A 17,064-nucleotide genomic window follows, 5' to 3' on the forward strand; every position below is an offset into this window, starting at 1 on the left:
AGGGGCCGAATTATTATTGTGCGGATCATGTCCACTGCACATCGATAAATGCAGACAGCATTCGCTCTCGGCATTTATCTTTGCACCAGCAGTTCTTGTGAACTGCTGGTGCAATGCCGCCCCCTGCAGCTTCGCGGACGTGTCAATCATCCCGATCAATTCTGGCAATGTCTGTCTGCTGCCTCAGAGCAGGTGGACAGGTTATAAAGTAGCAGTCTTTAGACCGCTGCTTCATAACTTGTATTTCCGGTGAGCCTAAAGTTATCAGCCTACAAGAGGCTGCTGTACCCGGCTTACAATGGGGGGGTGTTGGATGTGTGATAGGCCGCCACCAGATGTCCAATGGTCCAGACCAGGTTGCAGATCAATAATTTGGGTTAAGATCAATATCATCCGATAGAGAAAGTGTTTGGCTGTGTGATAATATTGTTTGCAAAGTTGGATGTAGAGTTAAAGTTGAGATAATTGGTGGATTATCTACAATTTGTGAGCAGCTACTAGTAATGCAGCCTATCATTGCCTCTGCCCGGACACGCCCCCAGCAACACATGTTTTGAGATTTACCTATGTTAACAAATCTCAGTTGAACACAGAACTGTAATAGATAAAGATAGTTGCTACATTTTTCTGTGTATCTGCACTCATTGGGTCTGAACAAATGTTTAAAGTGGGTACATAACTGATAAAGACTCAGGTTACATAAAGTAGTTCTGATCTGAAGACCATTGTGGGATTTTGGCTGATAGGGGCCACAAGGCAATTGGTCTGATTGAGGTCTGAACTAGGCATACAACATACAAGGGCTGCAGACAATGAGGTCTGATTTGGCAACCCATATGAGCATATGCCTGACAGGAGCTGCAGCTCCAGAGGATTTGATATAGCGATTATCACAACCCTACGTCTGCTTTCGCCGATCACCCGCTGGTCATCTAGTATTTTTGTAAGAGGACAGCTGGCAACCATATGTGAGTTTTGTTTAAGAGATTTACCAGTTTTTTTTAACTCTTTATAATTTTGCAACCTAGTAGCCTAAATAATTGTAAATTAGTTATTATATATTCAAGTTATTGAAACATAACCTTCAGACTGAGCAAGTAAAATTATATTTAGATCAACTGTCTCAGTCACTAGGCTAGAGAAATGTGAAAGATTAACCCTTTGACCTTCTCTCTTCCAACTGATCCCCTTATCTAATTACCAGCTATACTGACATTAATCCTGCCTGTTGCTGGAAGTCCTGGAATAGGTCAATAATACAGAAACAATGTAATAATCTATTATTTAAAAACAGGAAATTGGGTAATTAAAATCCCAGGAAGTAGAAATGTATACTCATAATATTGGAAAGAGATAGCAGCAGCTTGAGAAAAGACACTTCATTTCTGAGGTGTATATTGTAATCTCACATATAGTTTTAAGTTTTATGAAAGGCATTTGGTGAAGTAGGCAAAGCTAACATTCAATACGAGTTAAAGGGACATAAATGCAAAACATTTTCTTTCATGATTAGGATATAGCATACAATTTAAAAAATTTTTTCCAAATGGCTTCTTTTATCTAATTTGCTTATTTCACTTTGTATCCTTTGATGAAAAGCATACTTAGGTAGGTTCAAGCGCTGGCTAGCCGCTGATTGGTGGCTGCACATATGGGAGCCGATTTATTATTTGTCTGACATCGCTGAATGCCGACAGCATACGCTGTCGGCATTTAACATTGCACAAGCAGTTCTTGTAAACTGCTTGTGCAATGCCGCCCCCTGCAGATTCGCAACCAATCGGCTGCTAGCAGGGGGTGTCAATCAACCCGATCGTATGTGATCACGTGGATTGATGTCCGCCGCTTCTGAGGCGGCGTACGAGTTAAGGAGCAGACGTCTTAAGACCGCTGCTTCTTAACTCCTATTTCCGGCAAGTGTGTCAAGAAAAGCATTATGTACGTTTAAATGGAGTAGCCACTTCTAAAAGTTGTAGACATAGACAGATTCCATTCCTTTAAACTCATCCTGATAGCAGAAGCTCTGCTATTCACACATGATTGATGGTGTTAAACTTCATATACCCGTATGCTTGTCAGAGCTATAGTCTGGTCACCAAGATATGTATTTACCTCTCTTTTTGTTTTGTCCAGGACTGTTATTCATTCATTTAATTGTCACTCTCTAAAGCTATCTGGCCTGGTGAGAATCTATAAGATGTCTCATCAGTATGACAAGGCCCCTCAGGGATAGAAAAGGCTTTTTTTTACATTGGAAACTGTGTATCTTATTAAAGGGAGCTCACTATTATGCTTTATGTTAAGAAGAGACGCTTTACAATATAATGCTCAGTAAAATGTTTATGATTTCTCTCCATGCTGGTCAGTTTATAAGAATTGTATCTTAATGGGACAGTACATTTAAAATCAAACTTTCATAATTTAAATAGAGCATGCTTTTATAAATAACTTTTAAAATGTACTTCTATGATCTAATTTACTTTGTTCCTTTGGTATCCTTAGTTAAAGAGCATGGCTCAAGAGCAGCACTGCACTACTGAGAGCTAGCTGGTGATTGATGGCTGCACATATATACCTCTTGTCATTGGTTCTTAAGATGTGTTCAGCTAGCTCCCAGCAGTGTGCTGCTGCTCCTGAGCCTACATACTGTCAATGTACTCTTCAACAAAGGATACTAACAAACAAATCAAATTTCATAACAAAAGTAAATTAGAAAGTTGTGTAAATTTGCATGCTCTATATAAACCATTAAAGTTTAATTGTTACTTTACTGTCTCTTTAACCCTTTCAGTGCTAACGACGGCTCTGAGCCGTCGCAGAGTTTCTCATTCAGGTGCTAACGACGGCTCAGAGCCATCGCTAGCACTCTCCCACCTTGAGGGAGATTTGGGGGCTCTCACCCACTCCTATTCCGGCAATTGGGCCTGTATAGTGACAGGCATCACCGGGGCTTCACGTTTTGCGTGATGACGTCACTGCGCAACTTTATTTAAAATACGACAAGAATAGGGAAAGGGGGCATGCTACTTAGAAGCCTGTAACTTAGTCATCTAAGCAGCTACAGACCCCCACTGTTGGAAAGGTAATCGCCTAACCTTTCCAGCGATGTATGTCTTGGGGATCTGTAAAAAATATATAAAAATAAAATATTTCAAAAAATAAAAAAAACCTTTTTGCCCCCATTTTGCAATCCTTGCTGCATACTTTTGCATATTTGAGTGTATGCTAGTGTGGATGACTATTGTGCCAGTATGTTTTCTAGTGTGAGTAAAGTATATGCTGTATAGTGTGGCATGTGTGTGTATGATGTGTAGTTTGGTGAGTCTGTGAAGTGTAGTTAGTGTATGTGTTTGCTATGCATAAAATTTATATTTTGCTCTTTTTCCCTCTGCATTTGCTTACTCAGCCCAACCATAGGCCCCTATTTAACAAAGTCTGGCGGACCTGATCCGACAGTGCGGATCAGGTCCGCAAGACCTCGCTGAATGCGGAGAGCAATACGCTCTCCGTATTCAGCATTGCACCAGCAGCTCACAAGAGCTGCTGGTGCAATGCCGCCCCCTGCAGACTCGCGGCCAACAGCCACCAGCAGGGAGGTGCAATCAACCCGATCGTACTCCATCGGGTTGAATTGCAGCGATGTCTGTCCGCCTGCTCAGAGCAGGCGGACAGGGTTATGGAGCAGCGGTCTTTAGACCGCTGCTTCATAACTGCTGTTTCTGGTGAATCTAAAGACCTTACAGACCTTTAAATATATGGTCGGATATTTGTATAGCTTTATTTTGGTACAGTTTTTGCTGCAGTTTCTTTGTACCATCCTTTAAATATTGCTCAACTTAATGTCTAATAGATAAAATATCCACCATTCTTCAACCAAACATATGATTTGTATTTTATCACTTTTGCATTAGGGTACTTGAGAGTTTATGGATCTATATTTCGCAGATGAAGATAGTTTTAGTACCTTCCCCTTTTATTGTTCCAAATGTGTTGTACAATTGGGTAATAATTTGTCCTATTTACATTGACCACATGTTATATAGAGGGTTAAGTGATCTCTCACAGATATTTCTATGTTTCTGATACGTGACATAAACTGTTAACATGCACAAACAGTAATTATAGTTTCTCCTTTTTCTTCTAGCACTTGACCTGGAACAAACTGAGATCCGTGCACCTTTGACTTCATCGATCTTGATCCCATGTTCATTCAACACTAGCAACCCAGCTGAGCTGCCCAAATATATTTTTATGGAATGGACATTTACCCCAGAGGACAGCAATGAATCCAGGCCAATTATTATGATTTATACAACCAGTATGGAGCAGGTTATGGCGCCCAACAATAGGGTTCAAGCATTTAGAGATGCTCTCATCACTGGAAATTGCTCTATTTTTTTTTTTTTTTTTAATTCTTTTTAATAGCCAGACACAGATACAACAGAAACAAACGGCAAGTTCAGCTGCACGGTCAATGACATAGGCATGGTACATGACAACATATACATCATTGTGATCCAAGACTCCTGAAGTATGACATGGAGGAGCGCTCTAACAATGTTAATCTCGAGGATAAGTAGGAGGTCATGCTCCTGTGAATGTCTCTTTCAGCATTGGTGCATCTCAAAGTCTCTTTTTAAACAAAAGTTGGAGTCTGCCATATCTGCCAGTTTTAAATTTTTAACTAAAGAACATTTGAACAACACTTAACATAATAACAATATAACCTTTCAAAGAGGTTACCCCTTATGGGAAAGGGACCAGAAAAAAGGGGCAAGGAAAGCGGGAAAAGGGGAAGAAGAAGAAAAAAAATAAATAAATTAATTAATTAATTAAAAAAGCATAATCTCAGCGGGGAGTAGCGCATTACTAGTGTGATCATTGGGAGTTTCAGCTTGCACTATCAAGGCATTGCCGCCCTCACCTAAGTTGAGTAAGGGTAGAATTTCAGAATGCAAAAACGGTTTTATGATTTGGTCTTTTAAGTCCATTTGAAAGGTGTTTATAAGCGGACACCATTTTTTCCAAAACGGCCTTAATCTACGCATCGTATCTAGTCGTACATCATATTGCTCTATGTATAGCTGTCTAATCAGCAAATGTTTAAAATGAGCTATTGTTGGAGGTTGTTTGGAAATCCATCTAGATAAGATACACTTCCTCGCCAGCAACATGCACAACGTTAGTATCTGATGGTGTCGTTTATGTGTGTCACCCCACTTAAAAAGGTAAATCTCCACTGCGGTGATCTCTATCTCTATTTTAAACGTGGTTTTGACCCAATATTGCAACTGGCCCCAGAAGCGTCTGATAATCGGGCATGCATACCAATAATGTAGGAAAGAAGGGGAGACACTGCTACATTTAATACATTGATTGGGGCACAGGTCATTCCATTTTGATAGTCTATGAGGCGTGATATAATCTTTGTGTAACAGTCTGACCTGCGCCTCCCTGTGAGTAATCGCAAGTGTAGCCCGTTTTGTGAAGTCTAAGTTGTCTGTTAGGTCTTGCACCGTCACCGCCGTGGGGATGTCTGTGACCAGTCTCGTCAGCATATTAGTTTGAATTAGAGTCTCCATTTGTCTTAATAGTCGAGCGTAGAATTGCGAGAGAGAAAATCTCCCCACCTGAAACAGTGTCTGCACTATGGCAAAGGGCGATGGGTCCCAAAAACCTGCATTAGATGCCTGTAGGGACGCCACATAGTGTCGCAATTGCAGGTATGCATAAAAATGCTGATTCGGGATCCGGTGTTTAGCCTGTAGCTCCTGAAAAGAGCGTATAGTGTGGAGCAAGGGGTCTAGAACGTCCCCCAGAACTCTGACACCGAGGGTTCCCTATATACGAAATGGTTCATGTTCACTTCCTGCTGGGAAATCCGCATTCCCGGCAATGGGTATATATTTAGGGGGAGGACTGACCACCCCCAAGAATTTGTGAATCAGGTGCCATGCTCTCAGCGGGTCACGGTATAGTACACTATTAGCAATTGCAGGTGGTAAGGACGATAATTTTGCGTATGGAAGGTAGGCTGGCATCAAAGGCGTGAGAACCGCTTCCTCCAAAACCGGCTCAGAAAAGTGACTCGTATTTAGTTGCCAGTCGGTAACCAGTCTGGCCAACGCTGCCCAATTGTAGAGCTTTAAATTTGGGAGACCCAAACCTCCCCCTTGAAATGGGAGGTGTAGTTTGTCTGTAGCGATCCGTGGCTTGTCACCCCTCCATATGAATCGCGACACTGCCTGAGAGAGGATTTTCAGATCCATTTTGGTCATCAGGAATGGCAACATGAGTAAAGGATACAAGATCTTAGGTAAGATCATCATTTTAATCAAACTGATACGGCCCGATAAGCCCAGGGGGAGGTTCGCCCAATTCGTCAGCTCCGAGCACTTGGTAGATATATTTAAGTCATACATTTTAGATGGGTCCCGATGTAGTTTAATACACAAATAGGTGAGTCCTCCCGATATCTCCACAAACGGATAGGAGTGTTTCACATTCTGGTGTCTATGTAGCCACAACACCTCCGACTTTGCGGCGTTTATTCTGTAGCCCAAGAAGGAGCCGAAGTCCGTAATCGCACGTAATATATGGGATATATGCGTGGATGGTGTATCCACAAAGAGCAGCATGTCATCGGCGTATAACGCCAGATGTAGGGGAATCCCCCTTATCGTTATTCCTGGGAAGATTTGCCATAGTTTCAATGCTAAGGGCTCCAATGCCAGGTTAAAAAGTAACGGCGACAAGGGACACCCTTGCCTGGTGCCCCTCTGTAACTGAAAGTCCGATGAGAAGAGCCCATTCACCATAACCCGCGCTGCTGGGTGTTGATACATTTTGCTTATGATCTCTAGGAATGGACCCCTGAAGCCCAATCTGTGCATGGAATCTATTAGGTGAGGCCACTCCACCCTGCAGGAAGGCCTCTGACATGACCCTTTCAGTCTTCTCCTGTCCCTTTACCCAATAATGCTCTATTTCCTGCAGTACTCTGCGGAGATTCACTACCGACAAGCGTTTGAACACAAAACCCGTTTGGTCAGGGTGTACTAAATCTGGTAGGATTACTTTTAGTCTGTTCGCTAGAATCTTCATGAACAGCTTGTAATCTGTGTTCAGCAGCGATATCGACCTGTAGGACCCTGGTAAGGAGAGATCTTTCCCTGACTTGGGAATGAGTGTGATGTGCGCCACCATGAAATTATTGGAGGGAGATGCTTCCGTATGTAGGAAAGCATTGTACAACCTGGTCAATGTGGGTGCGATCTGAGGCTGAAGCGACTTATAGAATTCAGCCGGTAGGACCTGACGCCTTGCCAGTTGGCAGAGATCTCAGAGTAAATGTCAATTCCTCCACAGTTATGGGGGCATTTAGAGCATCACTCTGCTGTTGTGTTACTTGAGGAAGTTGTAACGATTGCCAGAACTGAGCCTGGACACCCTCCGGGGCTCTGTCTTGCTTTGTGTATAATTCTGCGTAATAATGTGCAAAGCATTGTGCTATGTCAGCTGGCCCAGCTGCAGTTTGCTGTTTCATAAAGGCCTCCAGCTCTGCTTTACTCGCAATATAGGTCTCATAGTTCGTTTTTGTCTTAGCTTGCAAGTAGGATTGTTAAGTCAGTCCCAGCTGTTTTAGCAGGGTTCTGTATCTGTATTGTGTGTTATATCGCAATTTTGAAACATAAGAGATTATAGCCCCTGCAGACACTGTTTTCGCTGTCTCCCAAAAGAGTTGTGTGTCATCTACATGAGCAGCGTTGTCTGTGGTGAAGTCTGTCCAAGTGTGCTGCAAGAATTTAGTGAATGCCTCTGAAGTGGATAAGTATGTGGGAAATCTGAGTATGTTCCTATTGGACTGTGGCCTCCGGGTTCCAAGTGTTAGTTCCACAGGTGCATGGTCTGATAGCAAGATGTTATGTATTTTACACAGGTAGATGTGGGTGATTAATTTACTGGCCGTCATAAAAAGGTCAATTCTGGATAGAGTATGTTTAGCTTTAGATAAGCATGTATAATCTTTTCCTTCTGGGTTCTGCAACCTCCAGATGTCACATACCCCCAAGTCAGCTTCCAGCATACTAAAGATTTTTGTTTCAGACCTAGCTTTGTAGTTTGTTTTGGGATCCCTTAAAGAGTGTGGTTCTAGCCAGAGTCTGTCTAAAGTGTGTGTGGGCGAAATATTAAAATCCCCCCCAATTATCAGGTTTGAGTCTATATGCGGAGCTAGGTGTCGTGTCAAATCTGTCCAGAAGCTCACTGCTCTATGATTAGGGGCATAGAGATTGCAGAACACATATTTCTCTGAGTTTACCAAGGCCTGTACTATCATATATCTACCGTCCCTATCGAAGTAGGAGCTGTCTACCTTGACTGAAACTTTCTTCCCAAACGCAATGGCCAAGCCGCGACTGGCGCTAGTATGAGATAGGAATACTACATGCCCCACCCAATCCCTCTGTAGTTTCTGATGCTCTGAGTCTGTTAAGTGGGTCTCTTGTAACAAGGCAATGTCAGTTCCCAATTTCCTAAGATACGTAAGAATTGACTTACGTTTTATAGGGGAGTGAAGACCTCCCACATTCCAAGTCACTATTTTTAAAGACATATCAAGCTATGAAGAGTATACCAGCAACGAGAGAGAAGAACAGAGAGAAAAAAAAAAGGAGGGGAAAAGGGGGAAAGGGAAAGAGCAAGGACGGGGGCGGGGTACCAACATAATAATACAACAAAGCTGCACTCGACATATAAGAAGGCATAGATCTAATATAAAATACATAAGATGATGTAGTGCGCTCATGCTGTCACAATCTAGCTTAAATACAGCGGTAGTCAACAGAATGTGAGTCCCCACCCCAATGATACCTAGTCGTTCTATACCAGAGCCCAGGGGCGAAGTGCGTGACTGCGCCAAGGGTGTTGGGGGCACCAAACTACCTGACATATTTAGATGGAGGGCATACAAGGTAGTTGTATTTGTGGAACCGGCAAGCACACCGGGGCAGCAGCAGTAGTGACATTTTCCAGCAAAAATTAAGGTAACCACTATGTATAGTATTACAAGAAAGCGCCAGTATATGCTTGCATTTTGGACCATGGGCCATCTATGTGTGATCCCGCCATATGATCTGTTACCACCACTAATGGCTAGCCCCGCATATTGAGGTGTTGCATGATTAACATTAAGTACCTGAAGTGTTAACCCAACAATACTACATAATAACAGCATTGAGTACCTTCGAAATACAGACAGCTTGACAAACAACACAAATAACAAATAAAACAAATAGAACATGTCAATATCATTATTCAACACTCGACATAAAAGAAGGCATAGATCTAATATAGAATACATAAGAAGATGTAGTGTGCTCATGATGTCACAATCCAGTTTAAATACAGCAGCAGTCAACAGAATGTGAGTCCCCACCCCAATGATACCTAGTCATTCTATACCAGAGCCCAGGGGCGAAGTGGGTGACTGCACTAAGGGTGTTGGGGGCACCAAACTACCAGACATATTTAAATGGAGAGCATACAAGTTAGTGGTATTTGTGGAACCGGCAAGCACACCGGAGCAGTTGCAGTAGTGTCATTTTCCAACAAAAATTAAGGTAACCACTATGTATAGTATTACAAGGCAGCGCCAGTATATGCTTGCATTCTGGACCATGGGCCATCTATATATAATCCCGCCATATGTTCTGTTACCACCACTAATGGTTAGTCCCGCATATTGAGGTGTTGCATGATTAACATTAAGTACCTGAAGTGTTAACCTGACAATACTACATAATAACAGCATTGAGTACCTTCTAAATACAGACAGCTTGACAAACAACACAAATAACAAATAAAACAAATAAAACATGTAAATATCAGTATTCAACATTACCCAAGAGGCATTGTCCAGCCTCTTACTGGAGTCCAGAAGCCCCTCAGGGCAATAGTCCCCTCCAATCCCGGAGGTAGTGAAGCAAAAAAGAGACTCAGCCATCTCCCAGCTTTTGAAGGCCTATAGCGGAGAGAGAAAAGAGAGAAAAACAGTTGTCCAGCCTCCCGGCCTGAACTCCTCAAGTTGGTGGGCGCTGATTTTCAGTGGCCAAATAGCTTCTCACAGCCTGAGGAGAATGAAAGATCTTGACGCCATATTGGGTTTGAAGACGTAGCTTCGCAGGGAACAGCAGTGCCACCTGCCTTCCCTGTTCGTGTAGCTGAGTACAGAGCGGGGCAAATTCCTTCCTTTGTCTGGAGACATCCATTGAAAAGTCCTGGAATAGGAGCAATTTCGAACCTTCATACAGTAGTTCTTTGTGAGAGCGGTAGGCCCTTAAGATTTTCTTGAAAGTTTAGACACTTAAATATAACCTGTCTAGGTCTTGCTCCTGCCTGGTCCAGGGCCCTCTCTGGACCCACATGATGGGCCCGCTCCACATCTATTGGTAAGATATCAGGGTGTAGGCCCAGCATCTTCGGAAATTTGAGTGCCGTGAATTCAAGCAGGTCTTTGCCTTTGATGGACTCTGGGACTCCTACAATATGCAAGTTGTTGCGATGGCTTCTATTCTCCAAATCATCTATGCGATCTTGAAGTGTTTGGGTTTTCTTTACCAGTTGCTTGATTGTAGTTGTTGAGGCGAATTGCCTATCTTCTACTTCAGAGATACGGGTTTCAGCTTGGGTGAGTCGAGAGGAGAACTGCCACACTTCGCTTGTTAGCGTGTCTACCCCTGATTGCAGGGAGTCCATCTTGGGGAAAAAAAAGATTTCAATTCTTGTAAAAGAGAAGATTGTGAGTCAGGGTCTAAGACCCCTCCATGGTCAGACAGGGTCGAGGTTTCTGGTTGAAAATCAGCAGAGTGTTTCAGCCTCTTTTCACTGGCTTTTGATCTGTGTGTCATATCAGGTTTGGTAGCGGGGGACAGCTTATAGAAGTACTTGTCTACTTTCATTAGAGTGGGGAAAGGGGTTTTTGTAGATGCCACTAAGTCAGGTGCAATGTCTGCAAATTCAAACAGATGCAAACCACAAATACAGGAATGCAATGGCGATGTCCAGCCTCTGCAATAATGGACGGATATGTTCAGACAGGCGTCCCTTTATCCTAGGCAATTTATTAGCAGCTGGTTAGTATGCCGGGGAGCAAGGATGCTGGCGTACCAGCCAAGTAGAGATGTCTAAAAGCTTGTTACAGTAGATTGTGCTTAAAACCCCTGCGGTGTGTGTGGGGAGTAGGGCTATACAAATTCTTATGAACTACGTGCTTGCTGCTTTGGTCCACGTGTGCTCTTATGAATATAACACAGCTCCAGCACTGAGGCGCTGCTGCGTGGGTCTACCTGTCTGCTGCAGACTAAAAACAAATGATATCTGCTGTCTTCATATAATGTCTATAAAATCCCAGGCAGTCTATTGTACCAGCAGAGTTGCCCATGCATTCCTACATGATCCCCTTGACAGTAAAGTGTATGCAAACTCAGATGCAGCGTGGCTCCTCCACCCGGTTCCTATCCTGACTCCCCTCCTCTCCCCACGTGGTGTTAAATACAGCTTGGTAAACACAGCTTGTCGCTAGTTATTGCCCCACCGCTTCCAGAGCGGTACTTACTGCGATCTGTGTAGCAGATTATTGTGAGCATCAGCCTTTATCTCTCCTCTCCCCTCTCATTCCCCGCCGATGTTACTTGCGCCTGGGGAAACTCCAAGATGGCGCTGGCTGATAATGGCGTCTAACAGTTTGTGGCCTCCGGTTGCCGGAGCGGGTGAAATATGCTCCGCGCACTATTTGAGACAGCTGGCACTCTGCTCCACTTATAAGCCCAGCAAGTCTGGCGTGCGGGGCCCGGCAACAAAATGCCCGATTTTATATCTATTATGGTCCGACCAGTGGAGCTCTGTGTGGAGTCGACTGCTCGCTTGGCCCGCCCACCGGAAGTCCCAGAAATTGCTCTTTTTTATAAACGATGCCAACCTGAATGATTCAGGCACCTATCAGGTTTATCTGGCTGTGGATGATGTTCCTTTCAACAAATCCCTGCAAGTGAGGCCAGTGGCGTATTTAGGTTTTGTGCTGCCCTAGGCACTCAAAAGTCTGCTGCCCCCCCCCCCCAAAAAAAAAAGTATTAGGCCTTTTTTCCCATTAATATTTTTTGGGGTCAGTGTGTAAAATGTTTGTTTGTTTTCATAACAATTCAAAAGAAAATAGGCTAGCAAAACACTTGCATACAGGGGGTTGAATTGCATGTATCTCATAACATTTTCTTCCTGAGGGAAGGGAGAGAAAAGAAGGGGAGGGGAGAACAGAGAGGGAAAGGAAGGGAGGGAGAGAGAGAGAGAGAGAGAGAGAGAGAGAAGAGAAAAGTGGGGAGGGAGAGGAGAAAAGGGGGAGGGAATGAAGGGAGGGAAAAAAAGGAGTGAAAGAAGGGAGCAAGGGAGGGAGTTGAGAGAAAGAAGGGAGGGAAGGAAAGAAGGGAGTGAGTTGAGGGAGGGAAGAAGTTGTGGGAAGAAGGGAGTTGTGGGAGGAGGGGAGGGGGAAAGGGAAAGAAGAGAGGAAAGAGGAAGGGAGGGAAAGAAGAATACACTTTGAGACAATCACTGACCTTCACATGCAACAACATACAGTAATTACTATTATTCAAGTAATGAAACTTTTTAAGTGTCCGTTTACTATTTACTCCGTGGGTTCATAAATGCAGAGAAAGCTAGCTATTAGAGTTTATGATTAGACATCACAAGCTGATCTAAGCAGTGCACAGACGCATCCAGTCTGTTAGTTACTAAGACAATAAGCAATAAGCACTGCGCTCGCAGGGGAGGCAGCATATCAGCACAAGGTCTTCTTCTCCAGCTTCACATTGGAAGTATATCCCCTGGCATGTTTCTCACCAAGAACACTTCCACTGCAAAAATGCCGGCGGCTCTAAATGAAGCAATGGTTTAAAGGAGCACTGCCTGTGCAGAGCGACCTTAATCAGCGCAGTGCCTTGTCTTCTCTGTAAAAGCCTGCACTTTATCGCTCACTGTACTGTGTGCTGGCTTTTAGAGAGAGGATAGGGCAGATGTGCTGCCCCTCCCAAATCTGCTGCCCTAGTCACTGGCCTTGTTGGCCTAGGCCATAATACGCCCCTGAGTGAGGCTTAAGGTTTTTGATAAGGGTATGTTCTAGAGATGCTATTGTAATATTGTTTATTAACTTAACTAACTTAACATAATAACCAATATGGATTTGGAAGAGTCAGAATGACAACTTCTAATACCAGCACAATCCGACTAGCACAAAAATGAAATTCCTAGTGGAGTTTTGGCTATAGCGAAAATGCAAAATACCGCTCCACTTGTAATCTAGCCCATAATGTAATTTAAAGGGATAAATGCAAATCCATACATCATGTCCATGTATTTTAATGTCATTCTGGCAGCTGGTGGACTCTTGATCTTCATCATATTAGGAGTATCTGTTTGTACAGTGTGTGCTGGGTAAGTTAACTTAGTAAATTATATGGATAGATAAAGATAATAATATAATGAACGGTTTAATAGAAGTCACTACAAATGATCACGCACTAATTATTTAAAACCTTTCTCTACAGCTGCAAATATTTTAAATTAAAGACACAGATGAAGGATCTTATGCTGAGGATGGAAGAGGGGCACCAAGCAAGTGATGAGGAAGAAAGTAGCTCAACATCACAAAGCGATTCCTCAACAGAAGACTCTACGTTTTAGACAATGTTTATTTTATAAAATCATTATCTGTGTGTTTTAATTTAGTTATCAAGTGCTTTAAATAAACTTTTCACTTGATTTCACTTTGTATATAGTTGTTTTTTTTTTATAGTTGCTAAAATGTACAGATTACTGCTTAATATACCGGCTCAACAAACTGCCTTTAATATCCCTAATAACTCTCATTAGCAGCGTATTATTTCACTGACTTAAAATAAGAATTTATTTATTATACATTTACAAAATTACTTCTTTAAAAACATATCACAGGGGAATTATAATTAATATTTTTTAAACATTTGTTAAAAACAATAGATTGTTACTTTTAAAAGGTTTTAAAAACTATTTTTCACATATAATGCGTGTGTCATTATCTGACAAGCACTGACCATGATTATATATGACTCTTATTTTGTGTGTCTATTTTTTGCAGCCATTTGGGGCGTGATCCGATATATGGCGCAGGTTTCGGCGCAACGCTGCATATCGGATCGGGCCCCTGATATCTATCAATGGTTATTTTAGTGTTTGTTCTACTCAGATGAGAGAGACACACAGATACACAGGCAGACAGACAGACAGATAGATATAATAAAAAATATAATGTGGGCACACACTGGACATATGGAATATATATAATTGTTCATTGCAAAATACATGGGACATATCATAATTACTGGACATGTATATAGGAGAAAGCTGTGTTTTTTTAAAGGAATTCTTTACAACAAATGAGGTGCTTGTGCCGACCCACTAACCCCCTTAACCTAACTGCTAATAATCATCACCACAAGCTCCCCTCTGTAAATACATCTCTAACTTCCAAAAAACCCCAAAGCAATTAACTCCTAAATGGCTATACCTGTCCCCTTAACCTCTTAACCATGATCTTTTAACCCCTATTCACCAGACTAATCTCTATACATAACCCCCTAATAGCGTTGTGCGTTGTGAGTCAAATAGCAGCGTTGTGGTCCATAAAGCATCATTTTTCCTAACGCAGCCATTACAAGTCTTGTCGGTATAGGTGTGCCACAAGCCTTTTAGCCTGTACCGCAACATCAGTACCACACTCCTAAAAATGACGTTTTTTCATGGGATTCCCATAGCGCTGGTATTACGATTTTTTGTGGTGAGGCTAAAAAGTGAGCGTTACAGCCTAAAATCCGTAACGCCATCTAAAGTCAGTAGTTATGAGTTTTATGCTACATTTATTTTTATAACATCGATCCTGCCCAACCATGACAGATTTTTATTTTTCCAATTTGAGAGGTCTCTAATTAGCGATCTCTCCAGTTGCTTATAGTTAGCCTCAAATAGGGTATCAATGGTTGCTTAAAGGGACACTGAACCCAATTGTTTTCTTTTGTGATTCCGATAGAGCATGAGATTTTAAGCAACTTTCTAATTTACTCCTATTATCAATTTTTCTTCATTCTCTTGGTATCTTTATTTGAATTGCAAGAATGTAAGTTTAGATGCCGGCCCATTTTTGGTGAACAACCTGGGTTGTTCTTGCTGAGTGGTGGATAAATTAATCCACCAATAAAAAAAGTGCTGTCCATAGTTCTCAACAAAAAAAAGCTTAGATGCATTCTTTTTCAAATAAAGATAGCAAGAGAACAAAGAAAAGTTGATAATAGGAGTAAATTAGAAAGTTGCTTAAAATTGCAAGCTCTATCTGAATCACAAAAGAAAAAATTTGGGTTCAGTGTCCCTTTAAAGGTATATCCCTAGGTATTTCATCTTGTCAGGCTGCTGTTTTAATGGACAATCTGACATTAGCTGCAATGCCTTTTCTTTAGGTATTGTAATATTTAAGAATTCCGATTTATTAACATTTAGTAAGAAGCTGGAATGTATAGAGATTACAAACAAAATTGGTGAGGGAGGACATCCCTGACTAGTTCCATTTGTAATTGTAAAGCTATGCGATAACAGCCCGTTAACCTTTATTTTTGCAGTTGATATAGTGTATAGGGCGAAAATCATTTCTATAAAGAGGTGACTGAACCTCATTTTTGACAGAGTGACCCCTAGAAAGGGCCATTTCACTCTGTTCAATGCCTTTTTGGCATCTGTGGAGGTGAGTGATAGAGGTATCTTATATTTTTGTGCATAAGAAATGAGTTGTAATACTTTTACGGTATTATCTCTTGCCTCTTGGCCCGGGACAAAACCCACTTGGTCTGGATTAATTATCTTTGGGAAAACTTTATTTATGTTTGTGGCTAAAATATTTGTGTATATTTTTATGTCAGAGTTGAGTAAGGAGATTGGACGGAAATTTTCTGGTTTATTGGGTGTTTTTCCTAGTTTTGGCAGAACAGTTATGTGAGCTGCGAGTACATTTTTGGAGAAACCTCCTTCTTCTAATAATGTGTTATAAGTGTCCGCTAAATGTGGGGTTAGTAGTGTTGCAAAATGTTTATAGTAAGGTATTCCCAAACCATCTGGACCTAGACTCTTCCCGGATGGCATGTCCTTTATTGCTTTTAAGATTTTTTCATGGGTTATAGGCAATTTTAATTGTTTTGCCTCATCTGGGTCAATTGTCGAGATTTCAATCGCCTAGATTACAAGTTTTGTCGGTAAAGACACAAGGCTTTTTTTTCAGTGCACCCTTAAGCCAACGATGGTATTACGAGTTGTCTGAATGACTGGGTTAGCCTCAGAAAAGGGAGCGTTGAGCATAATTTAGCTTCCCTTCAACTCTCAATACCAGCGTTGCCTATGGTAGCGGTAAGATGGAAAAACATGCTCGTGCACGATATCCTCATAGGAAACAATGGGGCTGAGCTTGCTTCAACTCTGCCACTTCAACTCTCAATACCAGTGTTGCTTACGGTAGCGGCCAGCTTGAAAAACGTACTCGTGCACGATTCCCCCATAGGAAACAATGTGGCAGTTTGAGCTGAAAAAAAAACCTAACACCTGCAAAAAAGCAGCGTTCAGCTCCTAACGTAGCCCCATTGTTTCCAATGGGGAAACACTTTCTAAGTCTACACCTAACACCCTAACATGAACCCCGAGTCTAAACACCCCTAACCTTACACTTATTAACTCCTAATCTGCCACCCCCGCTATCGCTAACACCTGCATTTTATTATTAACCCCTAATCTACCGCTCCGGACACCGCCGCAACCTACATTATCCCTATGAACCCCTAATCTGCTGCCCCTAACATCGCCGACACCTATATTATATTTATTACCCCCTAATCTGCCCCCCCAAGCGTCGCTGCTACTATAATAAAGTTATTAACCCCTAAACCTAATTCTAACCCTAACACTCCCCTAACTTAAATATTATTTAAATTAAATGAAATAAAT

General features: G+C 42.0%; 1 long non-coding RNA gene across 1 annotated transcript; it reads left to right on the forward strand.

Moving 5' to 3' along the window:
- Positions 1–859: 859 nt before the first annotated feature.
- On the forward strand, positions 860–13,814 carry LOC128639744 (uncharacterized). Its single transcript, XR_008399251.1, has 3 exons — positions 860–968; positions 4,145–4,583; positions 13,425–13,814. It is a non-coding gene; the product is annotated as an uncharacterized LOC128639744 (long non-coding RNA).
- The last annotated feature ends 3,250 nt before the right edge of the window (positions 13,815–17,064 follow it).

Source organism: Bombina bombina, chromosome 1, assembly GCF_027579735.1.
Source record: "Bombina bombina isolate aBomBom1 chromosome 1, aBomBom1.pri, whole genome shotgun sequence".
NCBI classification, from domain to species: Eukaryota; Metazoa; Chordata; class Amphibia; order Anura; family Bombinatoridae; genus Bombina; species Bombina bombina.